Source organism: Gracilinanus agilis, chromosome 2 (genome assembly GCF_016433145.1).
Source record: "Gracilinanus agilis isolate LMUSP501 chromosome 2, AgileGrace, whole genome shotgun sequence".
Classification (NCBI taxonomy): Eukaryota; Metazoa; Chordata; class Mammalia; order Didelphimorphia; family Didelphidae; genus Gracilinanus; species Gracilinanus agilis.
This window is the reverse complement of record NC_058131.1, coordinates 640,149,782-640,169,226: the sequence shown is the minus strand read 5'-3', so window position 1 is coordinate 640,169,226 and position 19,445 is coordinate 640,149,782. Positions and strand designations below refer to the sequence as shown.

General features: G+C 37.6%; 1 pseudogene; it reads left to right on the top strand.

The window, feature by feature from the left end:
* Positions 1 to 6,831: 6,831 nt before the first annotated feature.
* On the top strand, positions 6,832 to 7,827 carry LOC123236318 (annotated as a pseudogene).
* The last annotated feature ends 11,618 nt before the right edge of the window (positions 7,828 to 19,445 follow it).

Genomic DNA, 19,445 nt, shown 5'->3' with positions numbered 1-19,445 from the left:
AAAAATTACAAAATGTAAAATAAATAATTTTGATTATATTAAATTAAAAAGGTTTTGTACAAACAAAAACAATGCAACCAAAATCAGAAGGGAAACAACAAACTGGGAAAAAAATCTTTATCACAAAAACTCTGGCTGAGGTCTAATTACTCAAATATACAAGGAGCTAAATCAATTGTATAAAAAAAATCAAGCCATTCCTCAATTGATAAATGGGCAAGGGACATGAATAAGCAATTTTTAGATAAAGAAATCAAAACTATCAATAAACACATGAGAAAGTGTTCTAAATCTCTAATAATTAGAGAAATGCAAATCAAAACAACTCTGAGGTACCATCTCACACCTAGCAGATTGGCTAAAATGATAGCAGGGGAGAGTAATGAATGTTGGAGGGGATGTGGCAAAATTGTGACATTAATACATTGCTGGTTGAGTTCTGGACTGATCCAACCATTCTGGATGGCAATTTGGAACTATTCCCAAAGATCTCTAAAAGTCTGCCTGCCCTTCGATCCAACCATAGCATTGCTGGGTTTGTACCCCAAAGAGATCATAGATAAAAAGACTTGTACAAAAATATTTATAGCTGCACTTTTTGTGGTGGCAAAAAACTGGAACATGAGGGTATGCCCTTTAATTGGGGAACGGCTGAACAAATTGTGGTATATGCTAGTGATGGAATACTATTGTACTCAAAGGAATAATAAACTGGAGGAATTCCATGTGAACTGGAAGGACCTCCAGGTGTTGATGCAGAGTAAAAGGAGAAGAGCCAGAAGAACATAGTACACAGAGACCAATACACTGTGGTAAAATAGAATGTAATGGATTTCTGTACTAGCAGTAATACAATGACCCAGGACAATCATGAGGGATTTATGGAAAAGAATGCTACCCACATTCAGAGGAAAAACTGTAGGAGTGGAAACACAGAAGAAAAACAACCACTTGAACACATGGGTTGATGCTGACGTGATTGGGGATATAGTCTCCAAATGAACAAACCAATGCAACTATCAATAATATGTAAATAAGTCTTGATCAATGACACATGTTAAAACCAGTGGAAATCTGTGTTGCATTTCAGGGGGGGGGGCAGTGTGAAAGGAGGTGAAGGGGAAAGTAAAAACATGAATCATGTAACCATGGAAAATCTTTCTAAAAATAAATGAATGAATGAATGAATGAATGAATGAATGAATGAATGGATAGATAAATAAATAAATGAGCAAGCACATAGATAGATAGATAGACAGATAGATAGATAGATAGATAGATAGATAGATAGATAGATAGATAGATAGATAGACAGACAGATAGAGGAAAAGAAAGGAAAGTAGTGATCCCACAATCTCAAAAAGCCAACTTTCCCTGTCTACACTTTATCACCTCCCATTTTATTCCCTTTGTAATCTGGTTTTCTCCCTGCCCCACAACTGAAATTGCTCTCTCCAAGGTCACCAACTGTGTCTTTGTTATTACTAAAACTAATGCATTCTCTTAATCTTAAGACTTCCCTGATATTCCCTCTTGTCTTTGCATGGTCATGACAGGGTTCTCTCTTGATTCTCTTCCTATTTGTCTGACTAATCAATCTCAATTTCCTCTAGGATCTTAATCTATTCTTGCTTCTCTGTGAGCTTTTCCCCAGGTTTTCTCCTGATACTTTCTCTTTGTATGCTCTATTTCTTTGAAAGCTTACCAGCTTTCCTGAGTTCAACTACCCCTATGCAGATGCCACTGAACTCTATACATCCAGTCCTCATCTCTCATTTGAACTCCAACTGTCTAATAGCCATTTCCACTAGGGTTTCCTATAGATATCTCAGATTCAACATGTCTAAAACTGAATATGTTCTCTCTCTCTCTCTCTCTCTCTCTTTCTCTCTCTCTCTCTCTCTCTCTCTCTCTCTCTCTCTCTCTCTCTCTCTCTCCTACTCCTTAGAGCTTCTGTATTTCTACATCATTCTTCTGAGCACCCAGGTTCCATCCCCATGTCAAGTCAATTGCCAAGTTTCACCAATGCAGTATTTGTCCTTTTCTCTTTATTCACACAGCCTCCACTATTATTATATTTCACCTTGATTATTGAAATATTTCCAAACTGGTATCCAGCCTGCATCTGGCTTCTCCTCTCTCCAATGCATCCCCCAACAGATCCCAAATTGGTAATTCCAAAATATAGGTCTGGCTATGCTCCTATTCTGGCCACAAACTTCAATGACTTCTCTGTTCCAATACTACTGCTACTACTAATAATAATAATAGTTGGCACTTACATAGGAGCTAAAGATTGCAGAGTACTTTCTATATGCCACCTTACTTGTCCATTTGACAACTTTTATTTAGCCCTTTAAACTCTTTGTAATATGATCTTCTGTGTGACTTTCATATACACCTTGTTTTAGGCAAATGTACCTATTTGTTCCCCATACCTGCTTATTCCTTATTGTGTGCTTCTCTGCCTCGGCATAGGTCATCCCCCATGGCTGGAATGTTTTCCTTCCTTACTTCTATCACTTGGAATCCTTAGCTTCACTTATTCAATGTTCCAAGTGCTTGGGATACAAAAAAAAGTGAACAAAATCTCTACTTTCAAGGACTTCACAATCTAATAAGGGATATAACATACACACAAGTGGACATGTAGAAGAATTATTCAGAGCAGATACAAGGTAACCTTAAAGGGGAAGGAAGTAGCAAGACTAACTAATGCCACATGGGAAAATCTTGAAAGTTAGAGGGAAAATAGATAATTGGGAAATAATTGTGGGGGGGGATTGTTTCAAATTTAATATTTTATTAACATGCTGCTTGTCTGTGTAATATATATACACATACTCACACATTCTGAATGATCTGTCAGGAAAAAAAGATAGCTAAAAATGCTTAAGGGGAAATTTTTAAAATTTCTTTAGGTTTTCATTATTGTAAGTGATTATGTCCACCTACAAAGCTATTACTGGATTTTTCCAAGAAAACAGAATTTTGGAGAAGGAAAAATGTTTAGGGGAAATACAACAGTGGCATAGAAAAGCTCTCAATATCAGGAAGCTGATGTAATGTGGACTTCTGCTATGAAATCTGTCTTCACAAATTATGGAGAAAGGTTTATCAATGAGCAAAAAATAAGAGAAGGCAGTGTGAAGTAGTCTGCAGTCAATTTTCCTCATAGTATTGTGCAGGGTCATTAAGAAAAATGCTTCATTCTATTAGTCCTACTAAATTAATCAGGCTAAAAATAATTTCTTAAAGACTAACAGTTTATTTTTTTAATACTAACTTGCTCAAAAACAGGAGAAATAAAGTAACCAAATGAATGAGGTAATATTTTTCAAAGAAGAATTATTAGAATATACAGGACAGCAATTATATGCCATCAAAACCAAGAACTTAAAAGGAATGGAGGATTATCTTGTCTGTATGTATTGATATAGATATAAATATAGAGAAATAGATATGCATGAATATATAATATTCAAACTAATAAAATATGAAATAAGGATCTTAATATAGTTATAGACAAAGAAATTAACTGTTAAGGAAATATTTAAAAAGAAATAGCTAACCACTAAAGAAGAAAATCTGATTCTGATTTACAAATGAACTATATCAAACATTTTTAAATTTTACAAAAATATATAAGAAACAATGAATAACTATACTAGAAAAATTATTCACTAAAACTGAAAAAGAAACAGTTTTGCTAAACTCCTTTTGTGGCACAAATATAATCTTAATACCTAAACCAGAGATGGATAGAATAAAGAGAACTATAGACAAATATCATTAATGTATATTAATTAATAAATATACAATAACATCCTAGCAGAAAGATCACAGAAATCCAAATATCAAAAAAAAATTCACTATGGCTAAAGCAGATTCATAATAGAGATATAAAGACTTCAGCATTAAGAAAACTATATAATAGTAAAACCCCAGATGCTTAAAACCACATGAATTGATGCAGAAAAAGTCTCTGGCAAAGTACAAGCTCATTTATGCTTTAAAAAAATCCCTACAGAGTATAATTAAAGAAAGACCATTTTAATATAAAAAAAATGTAGCTAAAATTAAAGATGAACTTCCTAGCTATGTGACCTTGGGCAAGTCACTTACCCCTTACCATACTGCCTAGCCCTTGCTGCTCTTTTATTTTATTTTATTTTTAAAACCCTTCTGTAAGAAGGTAAGAGTTTAAAAAATAAAAATAAAATATTAATTAATTAAAATAAAATACTAAAAAGTAATAAAATAAAATAAAAAACTAGCATTATCCCTAATGGAGAAGCATTAGGAATATAGAAACACAGCAAGGATGCCTCCTTTTTCACTGTTGCTTGATGAAGTTCTAACAACTAGCCATATACATAGTACAATGACAGGAAAAATAAATTAAAGGCATAATCATGAGCAAAGAGAAAATAATATTATCCCTCCTTTCTGATGACATAATGGCTTACTCAGAATATCCTAGAGAACAGAAAAAAAAAACTAATTGAAATAACTAACAGATTCATCAAAATAACAAGATTTCTTTTTAAATCCACACTGAAATAAATAAGAATGGGCAGCTAGGTAGTACAGTGGATAAAAGGAACATGAGGCCTAGAGTCAGGAGGACCTGGGTTCAACCTGGCCTCAGAGATTTCCTAGCTGTGTGACCCTGGACAAATCATTTAATCCCAGTTTCCTAGCCCTTGCCACTCTTCTGTCTTAGAATTGATACTAAGACCAAAGGTAAAGCCTATTAAGAAGGAAAGAAGGAGAGAGAGAGAGAAAGAGAGAGAGAGAGAGAGAGAGAGAGAGAAAGAAAGAGGAGGAGAGAAAGAAAGAAAAAAAAAGAAATATTTTTCTATATAGAAATAATAAAATCCAAATGGCAAAAATGGAAAGTAAGCAATTCAAAATAACTACAAAATGCATAAGATATCTCTGTTGATCTATAAAGGTTCATTAAATACTCATTTGGACAAATTTAAATACATACACTTAGAAAACACTTTTCAATAATTGGAGGGATATTTAATGCTTATGGGTGGAAAACACTAATAAAAATAATAGTAAATAAGTTAATTTACAGATTTATCACTATACTAATCAAACTATCAAGTGAAAATGTTACAGCACTAGACAAAATAATATCATAGTTCATTTGAAGGAACAAAAACTATAGTCTCAAGGAAAATCATAAAAAAGTAGAAATTAAGGGAAAATCCATTTCTAGACATCAAATTAAACTATAAATTACTAGTTATCAAAACTATTTGTTACCAGTTTTAGAACAGAAAGTGGGCCAATGGAAAAGACCAGATAAAGAATCAAAATAGTTAAATCCAATAACTCATTATTCAGTAAATCTAAGAAGACTGATTACTTAAGGAAAAATTCTCTTTGTCAAGAACTGCTGGAAAAACTGAAAAGTCAGCAGGTATAAATTAAGTTTACACAAAAAAATTAATAAAAAATAGAAATAGATATGCTACCAGAGGGGAAGACAGACAGAGAGACAGAGACAGAGAGAGAGAGAGAGAGAGAGAGAGAGAGAGAGAGAGAGAGATACCATTAAGTACCATTCATAGCTATGTTAAGGGAAATCTTCATCAATGTCACTTTGTTTTACATATCCTACTCTGCCAAATTTCAACTCCAGGGAACAAATTAATCCTCCTAGAATAAATTTATCACTCCTAATCTCACCACCATGCTGCTAATTCAAGCTTTAATGGGCACCACTTCCTTCACCCTCCTCTTCTGTCTGACAGGATTAGAATGTGGAGTATCAAACTCCTCCCTATTCCTTCCTTTTTAGAAGGCACAAACTGGATTCTCAACTCACTCCACCTTTTACCTGCTGCTTTGTCTAGTTTCAATTCCATGGAACAAAATCCTCACCACCACCACCACCACCCACCATGTGCCAGGGTCTCCCTGGTATCGCATTTGCCCCCTCTCCAATTTCCTATCTCCTTTTGATGGTCTCCCCCTTTAGACTGTAGGCTCTTTAAGAGCAGAAATTGTCTTTATTTTTATTAATTTTATCCCTAGAACTTAGCACAGTGCTTGTCACACAGTGTGTGTTTAGTAAATGTTTATTGGACTGGATTGGATATTCTTAATGAAATAAAGTATAGGGACAATAACAAATGATACATGAAATCATTGCAACTAAGTTAAGAAGTACAATTATTAGCTGAGGAGAAAAATGTTAATCAAATATCTCTAATAAGAGTCTGATATCTAATGTCAATATATATGTATATTAATAACAAATATACAGAGGTAACCCAAATATGTAAGCGCATGTTTTTAAAATATGAACAAATAGTTATCATAAGAAGAATTGCAAGTTGATAGCCATATGGATGACTGTTCCAGATCACTATTAACAAGAGAAACAAGCAACAAAACTCTTCTGAAGTTTCACCTCACATCCAAGAGATTGACAAAGACAAAAAGGTAAGAATAGTCAAAACAAGGGTTATGGAAAGATTACCCTACAAATGCATATTGTACATAGCAGAACTGAACTGGTCCACCCTTTCCAGAAAGCAATCTGGAATTACACAAATAATACCCCTGGACCTAGAACCTATTAATATTTCTATATAACTCCAGTTTCATGTTTGATTTGGTTTTAAACTGCATCTTAAAAGAAAAAGAGGAGCTCTATGAAGCAATGGTAAGAATGACCATGGGAAGTAGCCAGTCCAAAAGCATTAGAAGGAGATAGAGTATCCTGTATGAAGAACAAAGAGAAGCTGTCAGCTCTTCTCCTAAGCTCACTGCCAGGATCCTCTGCTGCAGTCATATCCCTGAGACAAGATGGTGAAGGTTGGAGTCAACAGATTTGGCCATATTGGTTGCCTAGTGACCAAGGCAGCATTCAGTTCCAGTGGAGTAGATGTTGTGATCATCCCCTTCATTGACCTCAACTATATGGTTTACATGTTCTAATATGATTCTACCCATGGCAAGTTCAAGGGTACTGTAAAGGCAGATGGAAAGCCGGTGATCAATGGAAAAGCCATTACCATCTTCCAGGAGCAGGATCCTGTCAATATTAAATGAGGGGATGCTGAAGCTGAGTACATTGTGGAATCCACTGGCATCTTTACCACCATGGAAAAGGCCAGGGTTCACTTGAAGAGTGGAATCAAGTTGGTCATTATCACTGCCCCTTCTGTGCTGATGCCCCAATGTTCATGGCAGGGATGAGCCATGAGAAATACGATAATTCCCTCAAGAGCATCAATAATGCCTCTGGCACTACCAACTGCTTGTCCCCCTTGGTCAGAGTCATTCATGACAACTTTGGCATTGTGGAAGGACTCATGGCCACAGTCTATGCCATTATCACTACCTAGAAGACTGTAGATGGCCCCTCTGGAAAGCTGAAGCATGATGGGCATGGTGCTTCCCAGAATATCATCCCTGCTTCCACTGGTGCTGCCAAGGCTATGGACAAGGTCATACCTGAGCTGAACAGGAAGCTCACAGATATGGCCTTCCATGTTCCTACTCCCAATGTGTCCATGGTGTATCTGGATTGCCACCTAGAAAAATCTGCCAAATATGATGATATTAAGAAGATGGTGAAGCAAGCTGTAGAGGGATCCTTGAAGGGAATCTTGTGCTGCACAGAGGACCAGATTGTATCCTCTGACTTTAACAGTGACACCCCACTCTTCTACCTTTGATGCTGGTGCTGGCATTGCCCTCAACAACCATTTTGTCAAGCTCATTTCTTGGTATAACAATGAATACGGTTTCAGCCACCATATAGTAGAACTCATGATGTACATGGCCTCCAAGGAGTAAAGTGGAAAGTCATAGATCTTCATCCCCAGCCAGAAAAGAGTAGTTTCACCACTGGGGAGCCCATATCCATAACCTATGTTTCTATGCTGGGGATCCTATGCTCCATTCACATCCCTGCCCCAAAACACCCTGTAGTGGAAGGAAGAGCAGAGTCCTACATTATATATCATCAATAAAATCATCACATTCAATGCAAAAAAAAAAAAAAAAAGAACAAGGAGAAAGTCAGTTTGGCTGGATCACAGAATGTGAGAGGGGGAGTGAAAACCAATGAGACTAGAAAGATAGATTGTGGCTAGGCTGTGAAAAGTTTTAAAACCTAAATATAAGATTGCATGTTATCTTAAAAGCAATAGGAAGTCACTGGGGGCATCATATGGTTGTGTTTATATTCAAGGAAAATTACTTTAGTAATAATTTTGCAATATGGGTTAGAGAGTTGGGAAGACCAGTTAAGAGGTTATTACAATAATCTAGGCAAGAAGTGATGAAGATTTGAGCTAACATGGTAGTTATATGAATGGAGAGAAGGGACTAGCTTTAAGATATGTTGTGATAGTAGAAATGGCAAGATGTGGAAATTAGTTGAATATGTAGGATGAGACAGAGTGAGGCAGATTGCAACTAAGGAGTGAATATGGAGAGGAAATGAAAGTAGTGAATATAAACAGCTTCTTCAAGGAATCTGAGAGAGGAAAGAGATATAGATGATGCCCTCAAAAATGGTAGAGTCTGGTAAAGATTTTTCAAGATTGGGGAAGACTTAAGCATGTTTGAAAGCAGAAGGAAAGGGGCTAGCCAATTGAAAATAGTTGAAGATTTGAGAGAAAGGGAATGATTGAAGATACAATCTTCTGTAAAAGGTAAGAGAGGATGAAATTAAGCACATGTGTAGAGGGATTGGCCTTGCCATCAAGAAGGGATACCCCTTTGTCAGAGACTAATGATAAAAAAGAAAGTGAGGGTTAATGTCAAAGAATTTTGAGATTATGAGAATGGAAGAAGAGGTGGCTCATGGAAAGCCTCTTTTCTCAGTAAAGTAAGAATCAAGGAGAAGAGGTGAGAAAGGCTTGAGAAAAGAGGAATTTAGGGAATGGGAAGCATAAAAGTACCACCTTATAGCAATGCATGCCAAGTTGAGGTTGGATAACATGAGTTTATGATATATGCAGTCAGCATTGTTTTGAGATTTCTTCTAGCTGCATTCAGTAGCTCATGTGTAGTAATGGAGAAGGAAAATTGTGGGGGTAATTCAGAACTGAAGTTTGGCAAGAGGTGAACAGTGATAGGACAAGGGATTCAAGTCTAAAATTTAAATGACTACCTATTGGATTGAGATTAAAGAGGGAGGAAAAGGAAGCTAGGTACAATGCTCATGCTCCTCTCTCACAGCACCCTCCCCACCTTCCCAGAATGCAAATCCTCCTCATCTCCATCTTATATGATCATCTCATTTCCTTTAAGACTCAACTCAAACTCCACTTTCTAAATAAAGTCTATCCTAATATGTTTCCAGATGCTAGTGTCTTCCACTGCTCCAACAACATTTTTATTCAGTATTTTTGTTCATGTATATTTATAAGTTAGACATCCTGGTTTTTCCACACCCCACCCCATTCCAGATTGTAATCTCCTTGAGGACAAGAACTATTTTATTTGTTGTCTTTTATTACTGGGCCTGGCACATCCTAGGGATAAAATTAAATAGTGAACCTATGATTTCATTGATATAGGGAACTCCCAAGTGAGGAAACTTCCTCTATCAGGTGTAATATTGAAAAATTAATATTCTACCAAATGTAATATGTTAAATTTAATATTTAAAAATTGGTTTGGAAATATAATATTAGTAAAAAATTGGTGTGGTCACCATAACCCCTTAAGTCACGAGGATGATAGTAGCTTTTAACAATAACATTTTAATATTAATATAGTCTAAGAAAGAAATAAAGAGGGAAAGAAATTAAAAAAAAATATTTCCTAGCCTGCCAGCCCATGAGAGTATCTTCTGCCTGATCCAACAACCTTCAGGAAAAAAAAAGACTCAGCCTCCTCTACAGTCTCATTTTTTATAATCCTCCTTCTCCACATCACGTCCTTTTCCTGTCCGTTAAGTCTATCACATCTCGGGAACCAATCAAGATATCTCTGACCCAGTCTTGTAACCCTTTGTTCTCGATCATGTTCCTAGGGCTGGCTCAGATGAGCAGAAAGTTCATGATCCTGGGAGGAAGAGGTTCCCTTTACACAAAGGGGAAGTCAGCACCTCCTCTTACAACTTACACTCAAAGAGAGCTGCCTAAGAATGCTAAGAAATGAGATATTTGCCCAGTATCACACAGCCCCTTTATTAAAGACAGAACTTGAACCCAGGTCAACCTGGCTTTAAGGCTAGTTCTCTGCTATGTCACTTTGAATGCTATCATATTGCTCATAAAAGTGTATAGAATTAATATATGTGCTCATTATGAACAAAAGATGCTATTTAGGATAAATACTCTTGTCAAAAAAAGGAAAAAAAGGAAGCCAGAGAGAAAAATGGGGGATTCCTCCACACCCTTAAAAAATGTGGGCATTGCTGCATACATTTTGGAGACCACCAGGTTAGGTTGTTTTACTTGTTTTTCTTTATTGTGATATGGGTCAATTTGGAGTGTGTGTGGGAGAGAAAGATGACTGCGGTAAGGATAAAAGGCATCAATAAGATATATTTGACAAATAAAGTTGGAGCCTAGTTCAAACTATGAACAAATAGTTCCCTTCCCTAACTGATCTAGCCTGACCAGCTGTTTCAGACTCTGTCACAGAAAGCAAATTACGTGGCTGGTACAATTCACTTTCCATCCTGTAGACCAGTGATGTCGATCTCAAGCAGAAATGGGCTACCCCTGGGAGAGTCGTGGCTAGGTCTGCAGGGATTCTGTGCAACCAGCTTTGTATTGTACAGTAGAGGGTGCAAACAATCTTCCCTATATCTGAAGACAACGGGACTGAAGAGAATGCCATTAATTATGTATGTTGAATTGAGCCAGAACTTCCCTTGTCTGGAACCTCATTCTTCTCTCAAATCTTTGGGCTGCTGCTTCCAATTAAGCCTGGATCTAAAAATAAATGGACTATAAGCTTGGAGTCTAAGATGGCCATAAATGAGGGACATGTCATCTGCACAATGTACAGCTTGGGCTCCCTCTTTCTCTAATTAAACTAACATTTGAGCCAATCTACAAGCCAAAGTCTCCCCTGACCTCTAAAAATAGCAAGGTCTGTTTTTTCAGATCTGGTACGATGTGTCATAAAATGTAAACCAAATCCCTTTCAGGAGGAAAAAAGCAACTGCTTTTACAGAGGAGTCCTTGTTGTTGAAACTGGGCAGCCTGATCCTCCCATTTAATTTCCTTGGTTAGCTAACCAGGCCAGGGTTATTCTTCTCCACACTCCATCTTTAAATGGTTTCCATTATAGCTGTCAGAACTGGGCCAGAACATTCCTTACTATCCCTAAAAATCTACTGAACCTCTTCCTCCTATCACACATCAGTGAACTCTGACAGAAGGAGAAGAATTTCCAAGGGTGACATGGAGAAAGCCAGTCAAAGCTCACCACAAAATGGTCCTTAAAACACATAGTAAACAATGGAAGGTTGGAAAATAAAAGCCTGATGTACCTAATATGTAATCACGTATCCATGGCCATCATTTGGTTGATTGTTTTCTTAAAACCATACTGATTCACAAATGCACATATGTTAGTTGCACAGAGTACTAAAACTTTGTAGTAATTTCTCAGCAAAATCTGAGGGTCATTAAAAATTTCTCAGCAAAAAAAAAAAAAAAAAAAAAAAGGTCATTCAAAAGAGATTATCCACACAGGAAAAAAATGGAGTGATTTATAAAATAAATATTTCACAGATGACGATAAACAGTTAGATGAGCTGAGTATATCTGTACATGATACCCTGGATAGAGACTGCATATAGATAATGAACTGGACCCAAAATGGAAATAGGAGAAGACATTTGGGCTGGACCATGTCACATTTAGGAAACTGTGCATTGATCTGTTGACCCCAAACTGCTCCTTGCTGCTTAAGTCCAATGTTTTCATTCCAATATTTTTCCAGTGATCTGAATCAAGAAATACTTTGTTTATAGAAGAATCACAAGAGACCCAAAATGAAATTGAAAACCTTTTCAGGCATAAGCAAGTGGCCATATCATACGTGTTGTGCCACTTACGACTCCCAAGAACAGCAGCCTCCCTACCACCCCCATCCAAACCACTTGCCCTACTTCCAACCTGCCTTTCAATCATTTTGAAGAAAGCAGCTTCTGTGGAAAAAGAGCCCACTATCACCAGAGACAACCAGTGACCAACTGCTGTGAAGGGGCAGGTAAGCCCAAGAGCCTGAGGAGTGGCAGCACTGATTAGTGTGGGGCCACCAATCCTGCTTCCAGCTTGTCCCAGCAGCTGTTATCCAAGAAAAAAACCAACTTGTGGACAAGTGACCTGGTTACCATCTGTACAAGTGTTGCAGCACCCACTTTCTCAGCAACCATAATTCCTGAAGACCTGGAAAAGAAAGTTTTCACTGTCTAAGACTTTGGCTCTGTCAAATGCTTCACTGATCCAAAAATTATGGAGATGACACCAAAGGAGATGCATTATCATCTACCTTTGTCACTGCTCCCTAAGGGCCACTGGCATTCCCATATTTTTTTTAAAACCCTTACCATTCTAAGAATCAGTACGGTGTATTGCTTCCAAGGCTGAAGAGTGTAAAAGATGGGCAATGGGGGTCAAGTGACTTGTGTGTAATTAGAATTTTGGACTCCAGAACTCTTTCTCAGCTTCCCACGTTCCTTCTCATGTTATGTGCTAATGTAGGGAGGATTTAAGTTTTGTGTAGCTCCACCCTCAATCTGGCTTCCCTCAGGCTTTTACTTTTTTCCTTTTGTTTCTTTAACTTCAAGAGATTTTTCTAAATTTATTTAATTAACTTATCAATCAATCAATTAATTAGTTAGGGAGTTGGGTTTAATTAATTTAGAATATTTTTCCATGGTTGCATGATTCATGTTCTTTCCCTCCCTGCCTCCCACTGATTATTAATAAATCTTATAAAATATAATACTTGGAGTTATTGGATATTAATTTAAATTTTACACTTGCCCAGAGTTACAGATCTGAACCCAGGACCTCCCATCTTTAGGACCGGCTCTCAATACACTGAGCTACCTACCTGCCCCCTTGGGTGTTTCCATCTATTAGCTACATTTATTTTATTCTGCTTTTTAATATGAACTTGTTGAAGGCAAGTCCAGGGTCGCTTTTCTACTTATATCCTCAGGACTTTGCCTTTAGTAAATGCTTAAGAAGTGTATTTCCATTGATTCATTAATTTATTCATTGGACACATAAAATCCATGGCCAAGGACATCTGTTACAATAAACAAAGGAGGTCAGTCAGATGATTAGATAGTCAGATGTATAGACAATCCACATGCTACCCTGGTAGCCTCAAAATATTAAAAAGAATCTGTGTCTCCCGTGCATTCTTCTATGAAAGAATCACAGACACAGGAAAGAATTGTATAGGATAAGAGAATATTCCATTACTTACTCAAAGCCACTCAAGTAATAAGTGTTAGTGATGGGTTTTGAACTCTTTGAGTTCAGAGTCTGTGCTCTTTTCCTTATTCTATGCTGCCCCCATGCTCTAATCATTCTGTGATCTCATCAATGCAAGGCAGGTTGTACTCCATCTGTGTGTCTCCATTCTGCTCCATTGTACGTCCCATCCCGTGTGTCTCTTGTCCATCCCCTCCAATAAATCTTCAATAGGGGACCACTCAACGTGCTGAGAACCTTCCTTTCAAAATCTTGACATTATATACCAGTGATCTGACTACAAGCCCAATGCACCATGTTTTCCAGGCACACATCTCTCAGATGACATTTTTTTAATGCTGTTATATTGTATAGTTCCTCAGTGATCGTGTGCTAGAGTGTGCAGAAGCCCTCAATGTACCTCTCTATTTCTCACTGGATGATCCCTCAGCTTTAATTCTCCCACTTTGTGTCCTCGGTTGTTTTTACACCACACTTTTTGTATCATTCATAACTTCCCAGTCTGCTTGTGCTTACCATGTATCTTTCCATTGCCCTTTGGGTTATTTGTGGTTTTAATTCTTTTCAGAGCATGGCGTTCCCTGATTTTCAACCATATAATATCACTAGGAGAATAATTAATATTAAAAATATGGTCTTTTTGTACTTCCAGCAGTACGAGGGTCATTGAAAGTTCTAAGCCATTACCTAAATGTGATCTAGCCCATTCTTTTCTTGTATTTAATTCTGGATCCAGCAGCAGGATAAAAATTCTTTTTTTTCCCCTCTTAATTTAAGAAACAAAAGATGTCTACATGACAGGAAAGGAATGATCTTATTACTGACAGACAAGGGGACAGAAGGGGGTATAAAAATCTATATTATAACATTGGACTATCTGCATTGATCATAATAATATGTTCCTTGGATTTCTGCCAGGGAAGTGAAATTCTACACTTCTGCCCTATTTGATGTGAGTTCCATGACAGCAGGGATTGTGTCCCAGCTAAACTTACTTCATTTAAGCTTGCTTAATTTGCATCTGTCTCAGCAGAAACACAGAGCACATGATAAGTCATTAATGAATGCTTATTAATTTTTAATAGAACTCATGAGTAAACATAATGTCTACCTGACATCAGCCAATCTAAAACATAGTGTCGTGATGTCTTACCTTTCTGGTTTCCAAATATAAAAGAAAAAAATTAACAAGTATAAGGAAAAAAACAAAAACACACTTACAATACAGGTGTGATAGGCCACTTCCCTACACATTTGGTAGAATCAGTTTCAAAATAATTCATACTCAGAGAGTCTGTGAATTAAAATTTATTTAGTGCTAAATAATTGGCAATCACTATGGGAATATAATCAAAAACCAAAAATAGTTCCTTCCCTCAAACAGCTTATATTCTATTGGGAGAGAATATAAGCATAAATGAGGAACATCCCATTGAGAATGAATGAAGGGTCCCTTTTCCAGACACCTTTAGAACAAGTGCTAATATCTTCTTATGGCTTCCTACCTACCTTCCATGCACTTTTAATTGGCTCTTAAGATAGAATTCTGCAGAAATACCAGCATGGTCATTCCTTCCCCTCAGCTGCCCTCCAGGGGGAAAGTAAGGCAAACCTAGGTCTGGGATGGGGCTGTCCCTCGTTAGTGTCTTCTTTCCTTTGGTACACTTCCTTGTGAGACCTCAAAACTCAGATGATGTCTCACCCCCACCCAGGCACTAGAGCCACAAGGTATCCGCTACCAGAGCTGCTTTGAGAACAGCAGCAACAGTGAGAGTGGCAGAGGCTGCCCAGAAGGGAAAGTCACATACAAAGAGAGAAGCCCCTAGAGAGAAAAGACCCACATCATGCTGATGGGACTCTGTGCAATGAAAATAAAACATGGCACAGCTACTGAGCAGCTCCATTATGAACATCCAGCGTTCATTAGGCACGAAGATCTCCCGCTATCAATACTCCATGATTCTATATTGCCCAGCTGTTCCCTTACAATGTGAGAATAAAACCAAGTTCCATTCCTGATTGATGTGGTCATCTGAGTGTCTTTACTTCCCCTTCACCTCCTTCCTGGGTCAGGCTCCTTAATTTAGAACCAAAAATAGAATCTTTCCTCAGGAATCTGAGATTGAGTAGAAATGAAGTCCTGGAAGCTTAGTTCCCCTGTTGAGGAGGCAGGCAAGGCTGGAAGAAGCCACAAGAAAAAAAAAAGGATTATTAGATATTGCCAGCCCCTGTGGCTTCAGTGTAGTGCTTTTTTGGATACCTCATTATCTTATCTAGGTAATTCTAAACAAAAATATAGCTGTGGACCTCTACTCATAATTTCATTGACATCAGGAACTCCTAGAGGAGGAAACTTCTACCAGTACAGGTCCACACCTTCTCTACAACTTAGAAAGTTGTCTAGATTATCAAGTTTTATGATTTGCCCAGGGCCACATAGCTATTATCAAGCAGAAGTCTTATTGTATTCCGAGCCAAGCTTGCTTTCTATCATCTATTCCATGGTGCTAAATAAATACAAGTAATTTAGTTTGGAAAGAGAGGAGGGAGAAGGAAGAGTAGCAGCTGAGGGAATTAGGAAAGTAAAAGGCAGCATTTGAGTTCTGAAGGGACTAAGAGGTTCTAAGAAGCAGAGGTGAAGATGGAGTACATTCCAGGCAAGAATATTATCTAGTCCAGGCTCCTTATTTTACAGAGGAGGAAAATGAGACCCAAAGAAAGTGACTCAGCCAAGATCTCCCTATTAGTTTGTGGAAGAGTGGGGACTAGAACTCAGTCTTTACTTCCCAGTTTAGTCATCTTTAGTACATCAGTCTCGGAGTAATTTGTGATTTAGTCATTTAAGCTCAATGTGAGAATCCCCATAACCCAGGCAATTTGTAAATATAACCTGTCTGGGATGATGAGTTTATCAGTATATAGGAGAGAATCATAGAGGACCTCTTCATTTACAGATAAAAAAAAAAAAAAACAACTGTGCCTAGTAACTTGTCCAAGGTCACAAAACTGCTAAGTTTTAGATGTGGAATTTGAACCCATGTTTTCCTGCTTTCTAGCCCCACGTTCTATCCACTATTTTATCTTTATTGTCTGTCATCAAATGATATAATAAAAATAATAACCCTAAAGCAGCTCTATTAATTAATGAATGCAGGCCTAGCAAGATACCAACACACACATGCTTTCAAGTGATGTCACATAGAGTTGTGCCTTCTGCCTCTGTGCCTCAGGATCCCTAAAAAGTCAACAATGAAGAGAGTTGGACAAATATTAATGTGCTTATAAAAAAAAAGAATGCTCCTAACCAAAGTGACATCACTCCCCTTGTCAGAACAAAATATCTAGTGGAAGACTCTGCCAAGATATGTGTTCATTCTTCCAGATCATTTGCAGCAAGAGATATGACAACAGAATATATCTCAGGTCTCAGCTGTCATCAGGAAAGGCATGATGAGAAATGCTCTAAAGGTCTAGGTCTCTGAATGGGAATTCTCAAATATTAACTTTCTAAAATTGTAAGCAAGAATTGGATCTTTCTACATTTTCCTATATAATAGTAAACTTACAAAACTCTTTATTCATTTGAAATGAAATAAATTTACATTAATGTATTTTTGCTGCCTAAAAGCCCACATCGTGGTGGCTCCACTCAAGCCAACCTTATCCAGCAGCAATCAAAACCAGAGGTCAGCATTATCCAGTTGATAAGTGGTGAAGGTTACAAATAGGCTGGTCTCAAAAGAAGAAAGACTAATAATAATCACATGGGGAAAATCGATTGGAGAAATACAAGTCAAAACAATTTGTTGTAGGAGGTTGATCAAAGTAATTCCCTGATCAGTTTGTGGGCTGGTGGGTTGTTTTTTTAAATGTATCTTTTGATTGAACATATGTTTGGACATTAATCTTGATGTCTAATGGAAGAGTCTCCCTAACTTAGGATAAGTTGGACAGCTCAGACTATTGTATGATTCCAAGCCCCATAGGAAATAAGTGACAGTCAAGTCCTATTTCTTTCCACTATGCCACACATTAATATATATTCAAGAGAGCTCATATCCTCCATTTTATTGTATTTTGTCTTTAAAAACTGATACTCAAAATATATTAATATATATTTATTTTTGATTCAACAACTTTATTTGCATTCAATCATTCGGGATAAAGGGAAGTTAACTGTGTTTCATAAAACCTTCTGTAATGCTCTGTCTCAGGCAAGACCTCTTCAGGTAATTATTGGTGAATCTAGGTTTAAACACTACAAGGGGGCAGCTGGGTAACTCAGTGGATAGAAAGCCAGGCCTAGAGACAGGAGGTCTTAGGTTCAAATCCGGCTTCAGACACTTCCCAGCTGGGTGACCCTGGGCAAGTCACTTAACCCCCATTGCCCACCCTTACCACTCTTCCACCTAGGAGCCAATACACAGAAGTTAATGGTTTAAAAAAATTTTTAAAAATTAAACACTACAAGGGAAGGAAAAGATGGTAGAACTTTGAGCAGACCTAAATGGAGAACATAGAAAAAAAATTTCTTTGTTATTGCTTAGTTTTGCTTGTTAAAGGCTATTATTTTAATTATCATGGAAATACAAAGTAAAGCAACTTTGACATAGAGGATTAATCAAAGGAATTCCCTCATCAGTTTGCTGTATGGTGAATCTTTGCTTGGAACTTTTATATATTCCTTGGGAGGGTATATAATGAGTGTTAGATGATTTTTATCCCTTATTTTGTGTATTTATTTACTTTTTAAAAAAATAAAAACTAATTGGAAATATGTTGAAGTTTTATAATTAATGAAAAATGAAAAAATATTTATTAAACACTTAGCTATGTGCACAGCATGTACAAATACTCCTGCTCCCAAGGAACTCACATACTAGTGGAGAGACAATGCATAGAGGAGGTTTGGGCTACACATTGGATAGAAAGGTGGTTTTTGGTCACTGGCAAACTATATGGCAATGCATCTTCATTATTTATGTTGCTAAAATCACAGCAGTTTCTGATGCTGAACTATGAAAATGCCAGGGACTTAGATGGCAAGAACTTTCATTTCTGGGTCTTCAGTAGAGATAGCTACCACAGAAGGAGTTGCCAGGTCACATCTCCACTGGCACTACTTTCCAAGATAAAGGCTGAGCTGGAAGGAAAACTGAGGATTGTCTGAGATGTACTATCACTCTTCTAATATCCCTTCCAGTGATCCTGGGATCCATTTTTGCTAGAATATATAAAAGAACTGACCATAACTTTTGGCTCTTTTCCATCCATTTCACTTTGTCTCTGAGATCCTGAGGATGCCACAAATAGAAGCAAACCAGAAAGATGAAGAAGAGTCTCATAAGAGAGTGGCAGGGAAGGAGCAGCAGTTATGTCCACTTTGGAGTAGAGCCTATGGGAACTATATATGTTCTTACCCATGTCACCTGAGAGAAGATTTCTTAGCCCTGAAGTCCCTGGCTGCTGTCTTAGAGAGGATGTCTACCAAGTAGACATAAAGTAGCAAAGCATCTGGGTAACCAGTAGATATTCCTGAAGCCTGATCTCCTGTGTATATGGAGAGAAGGACAAGGAGAATTCCAGGCAACACAATCTAGCCTGATAGAAAGGAAAAGATAACTTTCTGGACAGTGTTAGCCTATTAGGAAGAAATGGGTCACAGGCTTGATTCCTTGGCTAGGGGCTAAAGCCAGGGTATGAGTCAGCATTTGCCCTCTGCTAGCACCAGGAGTTATTCAAACAATGCAGTCCTGATGGGGAGGGGGTTGCCTCTCTAGCAACCCAAAGTTTATTTCCCTTGGGGGAAGTCCATGCCCTCTATTGGATGGGTCTTTGGGGGAGGAATGGAACTCAACATTGGGGGGGGGGAATAGAACTCAAAATGGTTCCCTCCCTAGAATTCATCTCCCTTCCAAGAGAAAGCCATTTGGTAGCCCTATGAGTTTGTGGGGCATGCATCCTTACAGTAAGTGATACTCATGGGAAAGG